The 14426-nt window shown below is 37.7% G+C and overlaps 1 pseudogene; it reads right to left on the bottom strand.

Moving 5' to 3' along the window:
- Positions 1-610: 610 nt before the first annotated feature.
- Positions 611-4806, bottom strand: LOC122690750 (annotated as a pseudogene).
- Between the last annotated feature and the right edge of the window lie 9620 nt (positions 4807-14426).

Here is a 14426-nt window from a genome sequence, read left to right as displayed (position 1 = left end):
CATTATGGTTCATTCTTTTTTTTTTCCCCCTGTAATAATTGCCAGTTTTATTCCTCTGGCTAAGAGATCCAGAGGTATTTTGAGGTTTACATTTTTTTAAATAGTTCTTTCATCAGGAGTTTAGGTGCCCCCATTGCCCTTATAAGCTGGTTGCAAATTATTTGATTGACTCTTGATTAATAAAAAAAAAACTTTACATCTCTTTGTGTGTGTGATGTGTTCATTAAAAAATGCATATAAGCAAAAAGAAAAACAATCACACAGAAACAAGCACATTTAAATTTCTGATACATGCTTGTATGTAAACACACATGCATACACACAAAATTTGAGACTTTCTCCTACATATGTGAGCTGGTACTGAATATGCTGCTTTGTAACCTGCTATGTTTTACTTTACAATATGGAATGAACATATTTTCATGCATATGTGTGAAATTTCCCAATCGAAAAATAGACCTAGAGAATGTGTCAAAATACAAAATGCAGATGCTGATAACGAGGAAAACTACCTAAAACAAAACTCCACCAGATGATTAAAAATAAAGCAAAAGTCAAAGATATATCAGAAAATGCTAACAGAAAGCAGGGGCCAGATTTTAATATCGGACAAAAAAAGAATTCAAGGCCTAAAGCACACAGGATAAGGATGGCTGCGTGAATGTCTTTGCTTCCAATGCATCATCACAAATTTGCTTCTTATTCTTCTTATCTCTTCCCTAAGCCTTTCCAACTCATCTGTTCCTCTTATCATTTCTTCAGGGTCTAAATGCCTAACAGGAGCATCCTCTTTATATCCCTGACCAGGCTGAGTCAGCCCTCCTCTAAGGTTTCCTTCGCTTCCTGGCTTACACCTTCTTCACAAGGTTGAGGATTTCCTTCTGCCTCCTGCGGTACAGCTTCCAAAGGGCGGTCGTCCTCAGCCTTTGGCATGTTCTGTGGTTTTCCTCTATTTTCTTCATAAGACTTTTGCATGTTGAGTATTTTTCAATTTCCTTTTTGAATAAATTAACCCTGCAGGGACCAGGGAATTTTCCTCTGTCTTCCCTTAGTCAATTTGGGTGGCTCCCCAAAGACCAAGAGTCTGGTTCCCTTCAAGCAGGGTGAGATGACTCAAGTTATTTCTAAATTGTTTCTGTGTCTCTCTCAGGATCCTCAATTAGCTCTGGTCCATTCTTTAAACAAAGAAGATGGCATCTTCTCTACTAGTATCTGTAAGGAGGCAGTTTTTCAAATTAATAAATTCAATGTACCTCATAGTTTAGCTCCTTTAGAAACAAAGAGCTGGAAGTCTGAACACTTGAGGCTTCACAAGTGATTCATTGTGCCATGAAGGATTATTTTCCTTTCCTGTATCCCAGTTTCTCTAGTCAGGTTAAAATCCTACATTTAGTAAAAACCTCAAAACAGTTTTTGAACTTTTAAGAACAAGTATTAACATACGCGAGGGTTTCCCTGGTGGCTCAGATGGTAAAGAATCCGCCTGTAATGCAGGTGACCTGGGTTCAATCCCTGGGTTTGGAAGATCCCCTGGAGAAGTAAATGGCAACCCACTCCAGTATTCTTGCCTGGAGAATCCCATGGACAGTGGAGCCTGGTGGGCTATAGTCCATGGGGTCACAAAGAGTTGGACATGACTGAGTGACTATACAAGACACGACAATTAACATAAACAGAACTAAAGCAATCGTTTAGAACTGAATGTCAAATTCACAAAGGTTTGTATTCCATAATCTATTTGTAGCTGACACAGAAGGTAAAATAAGTTATTGGGTAAGTCTAAGGTAAAATCAGTCACTGCCCTCAGTCTGATCTTCTGATTGGATTGGCAATCCCCATGGTGTTCCCAGCTTGCCTGGTTTTGCAGCCAAGGTCCCCAGGGGTCCTGAGCGGCTTTAGAATCTGAATAAATCACACATCCTAAGGGTCCATTGAGACCACCAGAAACTCAATTTATTTTTGACCTGAGACAAGATTTTACTGCTTCTCAGATTAACAGTTTAAAATGTTTTGCTTTTCTGCCTCAGGGGTATTAGTTTGATATATAAGGCAGGGAGATTATTAAATCTTCGGTGCCTTCCAAAGATGTAAATTAAACCACAGCATCTCCTTAGCCACCTCCCCTGTATGAGCTGGAGATTTATTATTAACTTGTCACTCTTGCATGCTCATCAAAACAAGTAGCACTATGATTAATTACACCTGTTTATTTAAGGGTACCTGTCATTTCAACTTTCTGTAGACAGGATATTACAGTCTCTTGATTTCTTGGCTGAACTAGAGCTAAGGACTTTTAGAGGGGAAGAGAGAATCACTGTCCTCTCCTAATCATTTCCATAAATATATTTGAAAGTAAGGTGGTCTATATGCAACTGTACAATGTTGTTTTCATTTTAAATGAAGTGGATATAAATCATCCGTTACTTATTAAATGCTTTTCATGTACCAGTAATGGTACTAGGTATACCTAGTTCAAAGCAGTGAATAGTCCTTGCCCCCTTGGAGTTTATAGCCTTGCTATCCCCTTCCCAAGGCATTTGTCTCTCCATATTATGAAAACAGGGGAGAAAAGAGCAACATTGAGAACCTGGATAAAAGGAAAGCAAAGCATACCCCTTCTAAGGTAAGTTTATATGAAGTGAGGTGAAAGTCGCTCAGTAGTGTCCACCTCTTTGCAACCCCATGGATGTAGACTGCCAGCGGGCTCCTCTGTCCACAGAATTCTCCAGGCCAGAATACTGCAGTGGGTAGCTGTTTCTTTCTCCAGGAGCTCTTCCCAACCTAGGGATCACACCCAGGTCACCTGCATTGCAGGAGGATTCTTTACCATCTGAGCCACCAGGGAAGCTCAAGTTTGCACAAAATAGACACTAAATTGAACCAGGATTAATAAGACACCTGCAAGGTTCATTCCCTCCTCTGGGTCCAGTGTAGGTCTGCAGGACTGAACTACATTAAAACCATGGCATTTCACCTCTTTTTTTTCCCCTCCCTATACCTGTAATATGGAGAAGGCAATGGCACCCCACTCCAGTACTCCTCCCTGGGAAATCCCATGGACGGAGGAGCCTGGTAGGCTACAGTCCATGAGGTCGCTTAGAATCGGACATGACTGAGCGACTCCACTTTCACTTTTCCCTTTCATGAAGTGGAGAAGGAAATGGCAACCCACTCCAGTGTTCTTGCCTGGAGAATCCCAGGGACGGGAGCCTGGTGGGCTGGCGTCTATGGGGTCATACAGAGTCGGACACGACTGACTTGACTTAGCAGCAGCTGTAGCAACATACCTGTAATAGAACATATTATCTGATTTCCTGAATACCCACTGAAGCACAGGAAGCTTTCAAATGAAATTTTAGGCAGGGTTGCCTGACCTCTGATCTGCCACAAGAAAACTTCACCTTTGCCACTTTAAATTTTAGGATAGAAAGTGTGAAAGAAAGTGAAGTCGCTCAGTCATGTCTGACTCTTTGCGACTCCATGGACTGTATCCCACCAGGCTCCTCAGTCCATGGAATTCTCCAGGCAAGAGTACTAGAGTGTGTTGCCATTTCCTTCTCCAGGGGATCTTCCCCACCCAGGGAATGAACCCAGGTCTCCTGCATTGCAGGCAGACGCTTTACCACCTGAGCTACCAGGGAAGCCCAATTTTAGGATAATTACCTTTAAAAAAAAAAGATTCCTGATTTATATTCCTGTGTCTCTTTTTTAAAGTATTTATTATGGAAGTTGACAAAAACTACAATAAAGATGAGATAATAAAATAATTACCTATTATCTAGCTTTAGTAATTATCAATATTTTGTCATTCTTGCTTTTACCTATCAAATTTCTCTCTCCCTTCACCTTCATTTTTATTTTTGAGCATTTTTAAATAAATTCCCACTATCATAACATTTCACCTCCAAATACATCAGAATTTATAACAGATAATATTTTTTTTAAAACGTAACTATAATACCTTTATAATACTTAACCAAATAACAGTATTTTTATAATGTCTAATACCTAAGTCCATGTTCAAATGCTCCTGATTGTGTAAAAATAATTATTTTGGGCTCAAACAGGACCCAAACAAAGTCTACACAATGGATTTGGTTGATGTGTCTTTCATTTACATCTTTTCTCTCCATGTCCTTTTGAATATAGCCAAAATGACCTTCAATATTTGATTTTTATCCAAGATAAACAAATTCATCCATAGTTAACATATGTTCCCAGTGAAACCTCATTATGTAATACTTTCAAGGACATGGTGATCACACAATTTACCATTCAAATGAAGAAAACTCTTGAGTGAAAAGGGGATTATACTGGTGCAAACCAGGACAAAGAGTCATCCCACCAGTAGAGATATGGGGGGCGGTAAAAAGAAGGAGTAAGTTTGGGGTTTCTGGTTTCTACTTGGATATTAACATCTGGAAAAAGACCTTACAATTGAAATAAAACATTCAACAAACTGCAAGTCAATTACCTTTCCTGAATCTGTCAAAGAGTTGAAGTTGAAGAAATGTCAACTAGCCCCAAATCTGAGAGACAAACGTCTACAGGGAGATAGGAAATGCAAGCATTTGTTTACTTGGGGCATTTGAATACCGGTAAGAAGAATTCACCTAGTATTGTATTGGTGGAGGCTAAGTACTGGCTGGTGACAGAATTTGGAGCTCTAAAGGCTGCAGATATAGGGGACTTCACACCACTCACTGGCCCCTCTTTCAACAGGTTTCAATAGGTACTCACAAAAAAATTATGACAGGAGTCCTGAGAAAGCAGTCCTCACGGTACAGGCTTAGGGGAGGGCAAGAGCAGCTGTGCAGGAAGGCCATGGAGCCCTGCTCAGATCCTTCTTCTCTATCTCCCCTATTTAAAACATAATAATAATATGACTTACATAATAATACCACTTACATGGTATTCAAAAAAGCAAGAGAAAGAACCCACAATGCCAAGAGACAAAACAACCAAGAGAACCAGACTCACATATGACACTGATATTGGTACTATCAGATACGGAATTAAAATAACTATGCAAAATATGGCAAAGGCTCCAGTGGAAAAAGTAGACAATACTCATTGTCAAATGAGTAACTTCAGCAGAAAGGGAAACTATAAGAAAAAAAAAAAAAGAGAGGCTAGAAATAAAAACTCAGTAATAGAGATCAATACTGTTACTGACAGACTCGTCAGTAGACTTAAAGCTTAATCAGCAAATTTGAAAAATATACAAACTGAACACAGAAAAAAACATTTAAAAATAAAAACCGTGTATAGCATCCAGGAACTGTAAGACAACAAATGATCTAATAGATGTGCAATTACAACTCCAGAAGGAAAAAAGACAGAGAATGGGATAGAATAAATATTTTAAGGGATAATGGCTAAGAATTTCCAAAATTAATGGCATATATCAAACTATAGATCTGAACTACCAACCAAGATAAATACCCAAGTCAGATGTATACATATTAAAATTCAACCTCTGACAACACAAAATAAACAGAAAATCTTGAAAGCAGTCAAAGGAGGAAAAAAGACATACTAATTACTACACAGAAATAAATGTATTAATAACAATTACAACAGCCATCTTGTTAGAAATCATGCACCTAAAAGACGACAGTGTGACATTTTTAAAGGACTGAACAAGAGTGACTTCATCAAGACTGTGGAGTAGGAAATACACCCCACAAAGGGTAACAATTAGACACCTATCCATGAATGAAAATAGCTCTGGGAGAGCTCAAGAATCCACTTAAGAAGCGTAAGCAACACAGTTCAGTTCAGTTCAGTCACTCAGTCGCGCCAACGCTTTGTGACCCCATGGACTGCAGCACACTCAGCAACACAACGGAGCCAAAAAATTGAAAATAACCACACAAAAAGGATAGGAAGAATAGTTTCATTTTGTCTGCTTCATTGTCATCCCCCAGGCTGGCCCTGCTCAGTGCTAAGAGGAAACTCATCAGCCTGAGAAAGTTTCCCTCACCAATGACAGGAACCAGCTTCCCCAGGCTTCAAAAAATTAAAAATTAAATTGTCATGTAATCCAGTAATTTCCCTTCAGGGCATATACCCAAAGAAAACAAAAACACTAATTCAAATATATATATATATATATATTTTCCTCATAGCTCAGTTGGTAAAGAATCCACCTGCAATTCAGAACCTGGTTTGATTCCTGGGTTGGGAAGATCCCCTGGAGAAGGGAAAGCCTGCCCACTCCACTATTCTGGCCTGGAGAATTTCACGAACTGTATAGTCCACGGGGTTTTAGAGTCAGGCATGACTGAGCAACTTTCACTTTCATGCACTCCAATGTTCACTGCAGCATTAAATTTAGAATAGAAAAGGTATGGACGCAAGCTATCCATCAACAGATGAGTGGATGAAGGATATGTGGTATAGATACAATGGATTACTCAGTCATAAAAAAAATAATTTTGCCATTTGAGACAACATGGTTGGATCTAAATGGTATTATGCTAAGTGAAAGATTAATAAGTCAGAGAAAGACAAATAACCTATGATATCATTTATATGTAGAATATACAAAATTAAAAATGTAAAAGCGAGATCCAATGACCTATACAGGGAATATAGGTCCTAGGTCCCATGATCTATACAGAGAAAAGCCTGGTGGTTGCCAGAGATGGAGGTTAATCCATATACAGCTGACCCTTGAACAAGTCAGGAATTGGGGCACCAACCCTCCATGCAGTCAAAAATTCAAGTATAACGTCACAGTCAGCCTTCCATATACATAGTTCCACAACCACAAATTCAAACAACTGTGGATAGTGTAGTGTATGTATATAACATGTATTCAGTGAAAGAAACCCACATGTAAGTAGACCCACACAGTTCAAATCCATGTTGGTCAAGAGTCAACTGTCTGTAGTTTATACTGTAATCTTGAAAGTTGCCAAGAAAGTAGATCTTCAAAGTTCTCACTGTAAGAAAAAGAAAACTTGTAATTTATGTATGATGACAAATGCCAACTAGTGGTGGTGGTCATATTGCAATATATACATATACTGAATCACTATGCTGCACACTTGAAATAATGTTATATATAAATTATACCTCAATTTAAAAATTTAAGCAGAAATTGATGAGTTAGGAAACAGAAATAAACAGTAAACCAAAAAAGTAAACCAAAAAGCTGGTTCTCTGAAAATTAATCAATAAAATAGAGAGTTAACCTGATTTTAAAAGAAAGTATAAGCACACAAAAGAAAAACTCAACACAGCAAATTTTTTTAAATTATGAGACTACTCTATACAATTCTACAAGAGAAAATGTTTGAGAAAATTCAGATGAAATAAACAAAACTCTAGGTAAATATATCAAAACTAACACTAATAGAAACAGAGGCTCTAAACAAATGACTTTTGTAAAAAGAAATATGTGTGCACGCACACATGCTCAGTCGAGTCTGACTTTTTGCAATTCCATGGTCCTCTGTCCATGGGATTTCCCACACAAGAATAGTAGAATGGATTGCCAGTTCTGCTCCAGGGGATCTTCCCAACTCAGGTATTGCACCTGCATCTCTTATGTCTCCTGCATTGGCAGGCAGATTCTGTACCACTAGAGTCCACCTGGGAAAAGAAATATAGGAAATTGTAAGAGTTCCTCTGCCAAAAATATACCAAGCTAAGCTTGTTTCACAAAGAAGTCTACTAAACCTTAAAGATGATGCAAATGCTATTTAAACTACTTCAGAGAGTTGGGGAAAAAAGAAAACATCCAAATTATTTCTATAAAGCAAATATAACATTGATTACAAAACCAGAAAAATACTGCTCAATAAGACATAGATATAAACCAATCTCATTTGTAAATATTAAAGCAAATACTGTAATTAGTATTAGCAAACAGAATCCAATAATCCATCAAGATAAAGCAGTGTTTATTTCAGAAATGTAATAAGGGTTCACTATTAGGAAGTCCATTAATACAATTAATCATATTAATAGAGCCAAAGAGAAAAATATACTCTATGCTAATCTTCACAAATTTTTAAAAATGGAAAAATGAAACACTCATTTATGCTTTTAAAAGCCTCAAAAATAGGAACTAATACCTCATTAATATAAATGAAAATAAATTTTTAAAATCTCAGCAGCTGATATAACGGGGAAAAGAGCTCCAGTTCTCAAAGTGTGGTGTGTGGACCCAAACCAAGACATTATTTATTTCCCTTTTTCACTATGTTAATAGTAAATGTAATACAAAAGCAATGAGCAAAATTGCTGGTGTCAGCATAAATCACCTTGTGGCAACAAACTATACTAGTAGTCATTCTTCATCACGCATATTATAGTGGGGGGAGGAGAAGCCACTTTTATTGAGTACCTTTGATATAACGCATATATATGGAATCTAGAAAAATGGTACTGATGAACTTATTTGCAGGACAGGAATACACACACAGCCGTAGGGAACGAACTTGTGGACACAGAGAGGGAAGGAGAAGGTGGAACATACCGAGAGCAACGCTGACATATATACACTTTTACCACTCAGTTCAGTTCAGTTCAGTCCCTCAGTCATGTCCGACTCTGCAACCCCGTGGACCGCAGCACGCCAGGCCTCCCTGTCCATCACCACCTGTACACACTACCACGTGTAGAACAGGTAAATAGTGGGAAGCTGCTACATACAACATAGGGAGCCCAGGACAACCCAGAGGGGTTGGACTGGCGGGGATGCCAAGATGGAGGGGATATAGACATACTTATGGCCGATTCACACTGCTTCTACAGCAGAAACCAACACAACATTGTAAAACAATTATCCTTTAATTACAAATAAATAAACAAAATAAAATATTTTTAAAAAATAATATCTTTGATGAAGTAAAAAACATGATGAATTTTATTAAGTCTTGACCCCTGAGCACACGTCTTTAACATTCTAGGAGAAGAAATGGGAACTATACACAAAGCACTTCTACTGCATATCCAAATATGACAGCTGTCTTCAGGAAAAGCATTTGTGAGACTGAGTTGTAAATTGAAGCTTTAAACTTTTCATGGAATACCATTTTTACTTTCAGGAACAACCAGCTGATAAACTGTAGTTATTCAGACATATTTTTGACAGATATTTTCTCAAAAATTGATAAAGTGAGCTATCACTTCAAGGAAAACAACTGACAATATTTCCTGCCATGACAACATTCAAGCACACAAGTGAAAATCAGAATTTAAGAAAAATTTTGTTCACCATCGTGAGCATGACAGTTTCTCAGTAGTAAGACTACACTGGAGACATTAGTTGAGATGTTTAAAAATGTGATTCTTTTTTGATACCATATAATCAGATGTGTCAACATTTGCAAGATCTGCAAAACTCAAGGAACTGATATTTTCCAAAGGACAAATTCATGGCGTTACAAAACCACGTGTGGGTAAGAGACCCACTCAAAGCTCAAGACAGACCAATGGATATTAGTGTAACAGAGTATAAAAGGTCATTAATTTAGTTTAACATTCTTCATTGCAACTGAATTTTGAGAAACTATCATCTGTCAGATTCTGGAGTGGCATCAAAGAATATTCCTAACTACCTAACAGGGTTGTTTAATACTCCTCCCTTTCCAACCACATAGCTATGTGAGGCCAGGTTTTAAGTACTTCAACAAAATAAAGACAGTGTGTTACGACAGACTGAATATAAGAACAGATATGAGAACAGAGCAGTCTTCTATTAAAACACATAAACAAAAAAGATTTGGAAAAATGTAAACAATGCCATACTTCTCACTGACTTTTGTTTTGAAAATTATTTTTCATAAAAAAATATTTGTTAACATAAAATAGTTTTATCATTATTTTTGAATTAATAAAATGTTTCTCAGCTTAAATTTCTGATATGGAAAATATCAACATATATAACTCCCATAAACTAAAGTTCTTAGGATTCCTCAATAATTTTTAAAAGGGTAAAAGGGTGTTGAGACCAAAAAGTTTGAGAACCACAGTACTACAGACATTCCCACTAAGGTCAGGATGGTAGCAGGTATGGGCAGAAAATATAAAAGATGGAAATGAGTTGTGCCAGGAAGTATGGAAACTATCAGAAACTGAATTATTTAAAAAATGACCTAGTATCAACTTGAAGGATCCTCTCTCTGACCCACCCATGCCAATTAGGATAACTTGAGCATCAAGCGAAAACAATAACTGTAATTCACTAAGACACATCTAAATAAGCACCTGGAAGTTTCTAAAGATAATTTAAAAAAAAAAACTACAAAAATTTTTCACTGAACACCCCTAGAAATTACTAAGACACCATCCTACTTATTTGAAAACTGATAAAAGTGTTTTCTTAAATTAAGTATTTACAAGACCAGAAACTGGGGTTTCCCTGGTGGTCCAGTGGTTAAGAATCTGCCTTGCAATACAAGGGACACGGGTTCAATCACTGGTCCGGGAAGATCCCATATGCCAAGAAGCAAGTAAGCCCATGCGCCACAACTCAGGGGCCTGAGCTCTAGAGCCCCTGAGCTGCAACTACTGAAGCTACAAGAGAAGCCACCACAATGAGAAGCCCAGAGCATCGCAACTAGAGAGTAGGTCCCACCCGCCACGACTAGAGAAAGCCTGCACATAGCAACAGAGACCCAGCACAGCCAAAATAAATAAATAAATCTTTAAAAAAAAAAAAAAAAAGACCAGAAACTATAAAACTCCTAGAAGAAAACACAGGCAGAACACTTCGACATATATTGTAGCAATGTATTTTTGGATCTGTCTTCTACTACAAAGGAAACAAAAGCAAAAATAAATGGGACCAAATTAAAAGTTTTTACACAGGAAAAAAAAAAATCCCATCAACAAGAAAAAAAAGTTCTACTGAATGGGAGGAGATATTTGCAAATGATATGACTGCGGAAAATTCTTCAAGAGATGGAAGTACCAGACCACCTTACCTGTCTCCTGAGAAATCTGTATCCAGGTCAAGAAGAAACAGTTAGAACCAGACATGGAAAAACAGACTGGTTCCAAATTGGGAAAGGAGTACATCAAGGCTATATATTGTCACCCTGCTTATTTAACTTATATGCAGAGTACATCATGAGAAATGCCAGACTGGATGAAACACAAGCTGGAATCGATCTTACTGCAAGAAATATCAATTACCTCAGATATGCAGATGACCCCACCATTAAGGCAGAAAACAGAGAGGAACTAAAGAGCCTCTTGATGAAAGTGAAAGAGGAGAGTGAAAAAGTTGGCTTAAAACTCAACATTCAAAAGACTAAGATCATGGCATCCGGTCCCATCACTTCATGGCAAATAGTTGGGGAAATGGAAACAGTGAGAGACTTTATTTTCTTGGGCTCCAAAATCACTGCAGATGGTGACTGCAGCCATGAAATTGAAAGACGCTTGCTCCTTGAAGAAAAGCTATGACAAACCTAGACAGCATATTAAAAAGCAGAGAAATTACTTTGCCAACAAAGGTCCATCTAGTCAAAGCGATGGTTTTTCCAGTAGTCATGTACGGATTGAGAGTCTGACCATAAAGAAAGCTGAGCACTGAAGAATTGATGCTTTTGAACTGTGGTGCTGGAGAAGACTCTTGAGAGAGTCCCTTGGACTGCAAGAAGATCAAACCAGTCCATCCTAAAGGAAATCATTCCTGAATATTCATTGGAAGGACTGATGCTGAAGTTGAAGCTCCAATACTTTGGCCACATGATGCAAAGAACTGACTCATTTGAAAAGACCCTGATGCTGGGAAAGATTGAAGGTGGGAGAAGAAGGGGACAACAGAGGATAAAATGGTTGGATGGCATCACCAACTCGATGGACATGGGTTTGAGCAAGCTCCAGGAGTTGGTAATGGACAGGCAAGCCTGGAGTGCTGCAGTCTGTGGCATGGCAAAGAGTCGGACACAACTGAGCGACTGAACTGATGACTGATAAAGGATTAATATCTGAAATATATAAACAGCTAAAATTCAATACCAAAAAAAAAAAAAACCTGATTTAAAAACAAACAAAAAAAAACACCTGATTTTAAAATGGGAAGATGATCCGAACAGGCATTTTTCCAGATACACAGAGGCTAACAGGCACATGGAAAGATGCTCACTATCACGAATCATCAGAAAAATGCAAATCAAAACCACAATGAGATCTCATCTCACACAATCAGAATGGCTATCTTCAAAATGACCACATATAACATGTTGGCAATGATGCGAAGAAAATGGAACGCTTGTATGTTGTTGGTGGGAAGGTAAATTGGTGCAGCCACTAAGAAAAACAATATGGAGGCTCCTCAAAAAACTAAATATAGAACTACCATATGATACAGTAATTCCACCCCTAGGTATTTAGCTAAAGAAAACAAAAATGCTAGTTCAAAAATACACATGCACCCCAAAGTTCATAGCAGCATTATATACAATAGACAAGATATGGAAACAACCCAAGCGTCCATCAATGGATGAGTAGATAAAGATGTGGTATACATACACAATGGAATTCTGCTCGGCCATAAAAAAGAACGAAATTTTGCTATTTCCAGCAACATGGATGAACCTAGAGAATAACTAAGCTTAGTGAAATATGTTAGAAAGACAAATACTATATGTTATCATTTGTATGTGGACTCTAAAAATTAAACTAGTGAATATAACAAAAAAGAAACTGACAGGGACTTCCCTGGTGGTCCAACTGCTAGGACTCTGCATTCCCAATGCAGTGGGCCAGGGTTTGATGCCGCTCATGAAATTAGATCCCACATGCCACAAATAAGATGGTGAGCAGCTAAATAAATAAATAAAATTATTTTTTAAGAAAGAAACTGACTGATATAGAGAACAAACTAGTGGTTACCAGTGGGGGACAAATGCAGGGAGGGAAAAACAGGGGTAGGGAATTAAAAGGCAACAGACTACTATGTATAAATTAAATAAGCTACAAGGATGTATTGTACAGCATAGTGAATACAGCCAATATTTTTAAACTACAAATGGAGTATAAACCACAAAAATTTTGAATCACTATGTTGTATACTCGAAACTAATATTGTGTATCAACTAACCTCAATTTTAAAAATTAAAAATTCCTAAAGGACCTAACAGAAGCAGAAGAGATTAAGAAGAGGTGGGCAAGAATACACAGAACTATACAAAAAAGATCTTAATGACCTGGATCACCATGATACTGTGGTCACTCACCTACAGGTAGACATCCTGAAGTCTGAACTAAAGTGGGCCTTAGGAAGCATTACTACGAACAAAGTGCTAGAAGTGACAGAATTCCAGATAGGCAATTTCAAATCCTAAAAGAAGATATTTGGAAATATCTTCTAAATTTGGAAAGATTTGGAAAACCTGGCAGTGGCCACAGGACTGGAAAAGGTCAGTTTTCATTCCAATCCCTAAGAAAGGCAATGCCAAAGAATGCTCAAACTACCGCACAATTGCACTCATTTCACATGCTATCAAGGTCATGCTTAAAATCTCTCAAGCTAGGCTTCAACAACATGTGAACTAAGAACTTTCAGATGTACAAGCTGGATTTAGAAAAGAAAAAGGAACCAGGTATCAAATTACCAACATCTGCTGAATCATAGACAAGGCAAGGGAATTCCAGAAAAGCATCTACTTCTGCTTCATTGAGTACATGAAAGCCTTTGACTGTGTTGATCACACCAAACTGTGGAAAATTATTCAAGAGATGGGAATACCAGACCACCTTATCTGTCTTCCTGAGAAGCCTGTATACAGGACAAGAAGCAACAGTTAGAACTGGATGTGGAACAACAGAGTGGTTCAAAATTGGGAAAGGAGTACACTGATGCTGTATATTCTAACCCTGCTTATTTAACTTATATGCAGAGTATATCATGCTAAATGCCAGGCTGGGTGACTCACAAGCTGGAATCAAGATTGCCTGGAGAAATATCAATACTCTCAGATATTCAGATGACATCACTCTTATGGCAGAGAGCAAAGAGGAACTAAAGAGCCTCCTGATGAAGGTGAAAGAAGAGTGAAACAGTTGGCTTAAAACTCAACATTCAAAAAACTAAGATCAAAAAAAGGGCCAAAAAACTCATTTTAAAAAAAAAAAAAGGGTGAGAGTTTGGATGATATCACTGACTCAACAGACATGAGTCAGAGGAAACTCTGGGAGATAGTGAAGGACAGGGAAGCCTGGCATGACACAGGGTCGCAAAGAGTCGGACACAACTGAGCAACTGAACAACAGCAAACATTTCTCCAGCTTCTACGCAACAAACTATTCAGAAAAAAACAAACAGCTGACTTCAAGAACGTATTATAAAGTCCAATTACTCCATAATATGGTTAGAAACCACTAATTTGGAATTTAAGCTTTAGTGGAGCTAAAAAACAATATTCAATAGAAGCTAATGCTATTAAGTAAAAGATTGA

This window comes from Cervus elaphus, chromosome 4 (assembly GCF_910594005.1).
Source record: "Cervus elaphus chromosome 4, mCerEla1.1, whole genome shotgun sequence".
NCBI lineage: Eukaryota > Metazoa > Chordata > Mammalia > Artiodactyla > Cervidae > Cervus > Cervus elaphus.
The sequence above is the reverse complement of the archived record's forward strand: the minus strand, read 5'-3'. Positions and strand labels throughout refer to the sequence as shown.